This window comes from Myotis brandtii, unplaced genomic scaffold, assembly GCF_000412655.1.
Source record: "Myotis brandtii unplaced genomic scaffold, ASM41265v1 scaffold421, whole genome shotgun sequence".
In the NCBI taxonomy this organism is placed as follows: Eukaryota; Metazoa; Chordata; class Mammalia; order Chiroptera; family Vespertilionidae; genus Myotis; species Myotis brandtii.
This window is the reverse complement of record NW_005366140.1, coordinates 608705-611554: the sequence shown is the minus strand read 5'-3', so window position 1 is coordinate 611554 and position 2850 is coordinate 608705.

Genomic DNA, 2850 nt, shown 5'->3' with positions numbered 1-2850 from the left:
GGGGTGGGGGTGGGGGTGGGGGAATCTGTGCCTGTGTGTGCACATGCGAGCATGTGTGTGTGCCTGTGCGGTGTGAGTGTGTGCGCCCAGGCTGGCGCTGAGAGGCAGGGCGGAGTGGGGGAGGAGCCCTGCTCGAGGAGAGGCTGCACTGGGGTGGGGGGCAGGATGCTAACTGCTGCCTTTGGCAGGGGTTTTGGTCGGTCACAGGCTGGATCAGGCCCAGGCCCAGGCCGGTTTGCACCCCCCCTCGCAAATTCCTCTTTGTTCCTTTCTTCCCCAGCTGCGCCCTCTCCCCCAGGGCTTTCCCCACAAGCCAGCCTTCTGGAGTTGAGACGGGCAAAAGGGTTGGGGAGACAGCTGACCAGAATCAGTCAGCTGTACCCCCAGGGCTGCAGCTTTGCTGGGGCGGCTGGAGCCTGGGTGCCACTGTGGTTCATCACAGATCGAAGCCGTGGCAGGCATTGTATTCACAAACAATAATAAGCATGGTTAACACATTGTGATAGTAATAATAGTAGCAACACTAGCTTACTTTTATTGGGCATTATCTCATTTAATCGTCCTAACAACCTTCTGAAGCACAGGGTTAAGTAACTTATCCAAGGTCACGGGGCAGGCGCGGTGCAGCCAGCTCAGAATCCGCAGATTGAGCACGTGAATCCCGGCCGTGCTGCTTCCCACCAGGCCCCTGGGCCTCAGGTGGGACAGGACGGGGCAGCAGGGCCGGCGGGGGGCGGTTCTCACAAAGATCATGACTGACAAGAGGACCTATATTGATGGTAGATGTGACATTTCAGTGAAGAGACTTTGATCAGCGGTTAGGTTCAGGTTTGCCATGGTAGGTGTTGGAACCATAAACTGGAGAGGCTTGAAGCCCGCTGAGGGCTTTGAACCTGATTCAGGGGTCAGTGAGGAGCCCCTGAAGGGTCTGAGCAGAGGAGGGCGTGGTGGGAGCAGCCCGGGGGATAAACCCGCCTCTGTGTGCCGGTGTGTCTGATGGACGGAGCGGGGCCAAGGAACCAGCAGGGTCAGCAGGGTCATCGCGGTGCCTGGGTCTGTCATTCACTAGCTGTGTGACCTTGAGGAAGTCCTTCCTGGTCTCTCTTTAGCACATCTGTCCAAGTGAGGTGGGTGGAATTAGATGTCTAGGATGTCTTGGGCATTCTGTGCTTCTGTAATGACCTCAGCTGGGCCAGTGGGTGTAGGAAGGAAAGAGGAGGGAGGCGAGGGCTTTAAGAAGTAGACTCTACAGCAGCGGTTCTCAACCTGTGGGTCGCGACCCCTTTGGGGGTCGAACGACCCTTTCACAGGGGTCGCCTAAGACCATCGGAAAACACATATATAATTACAGATTGTTTTTGTGATTCATCACTATGCTTTAATTATGTTCAGTTTGTAACAATGAAAATATATCCTGCATATCAGATATTTACATTACGATTCATAACAGTAGCAAAATTACAGTTATGAAGTAGCAAAGAAAATAATTTTATGGTTGGGGGTCACCACAACATGAGGAACTGTATTAAAGGGTCGCGGCATTAGGAAGGTTGAGAACCATTGCTCTACAGGATCTAGGATCTGATTGGAAAGAGAGGATCAAGGAAAAGCAGGGGCCCAGGTCGGCTCCCCCTGCTAGACGGGATTGAGATTGGAGGCATAGAGCAGTCCTGGGGACGGTTCCAATCAGACCGTTAGCTGATAAATGTCTGCGGAGGCCCCAGCAAAGCAGACCCTCCCGCCCCAACAAACAGACGTTTAAAAATATGTGTAGATGGATAAATTAATTGAACATTTCTAAGCAAGTTACATGGAACTTTAGCACCCACACAAGGATTATGCCATTTCACAAAGTGTTTTTCACTTGCACACGCGGAAGAGCGATGCTTAGTGCGCCAGGCTTGCCCGAGGCCTTCACTGGGTGACGGGACTGGGTGACGGGCGGAGTTGTCTTGTGGGAGAGGAAGGGGAGGCTTCAGGCTGCTGGGGCTGCAGGAGACATCCAGGTGTAGCAACGAGAGATGCTGCGCCAGAGGACAGTGGGGAGCCTGCCAGGAAGCTGTCTGCTGAGGCCCCAGGGAAGGTAAGATTTCCCAGAGAGAGAACTTGGGGGGGAGGTGCTGGGGGGGGAGGCCCGAGTTAGGAAAGGACAGTGACTAGCAGTCTCCCCACATGTGGAAGGAGGGGACATTTTGGTTCTCCAGCTCCCCTCTCCCTGTAGCCACCCTCCTCCCTCTGCCTTCCAGGCCCAGCACCGCCTGTGCACAGACCACGGTGCCCGTGTGTCTCCCTCACAGCGCTCACGGCTCCTCGGGATGGAGGCGCCCCGCTTTATTTGTCACTCCCACCGTGTGCGGCCTGTGAGGGGGAAGGGCCGCAGCTGCTTTCGTTCACCTGCATCTCTAGTATCTGGATCCGAGCTTGGCACCCAGTCGGACCCGGTAAATATTTGTTGAGTGAACGCAGGCAGCACCCGAGGGGATGGACGGGGATGTCTGATGCTTCGCCTGTGACGCACGGGCTGCGTGGAGATCTGGGAGCAGCATGGCTTTCCTCCCGTCACGCGGGAGGCACCTGCTGCGCAGGCTGCGTGGGGACCGTGGCCACTGCCTCCCGCCTCACAAGCGCAGTGGCAGGTGCGCTGTCCCTGGCCCCGTGAGGACGCCTGTGACCGCGCTGGGCGGCCCTGCTGAGGCTCCCTCTGCTTCTCTAGGGCAGTGGTTCTCAGCCTTCCCAATGCCGCCAGCGACCCTTTAATACCGTTCCTCATGTGGTGGTGACCCCCAACCATAAAATTATTTTCATTGCTACTTCATAACTGTAATTTTGCTACTGTAAACAATATGTAAT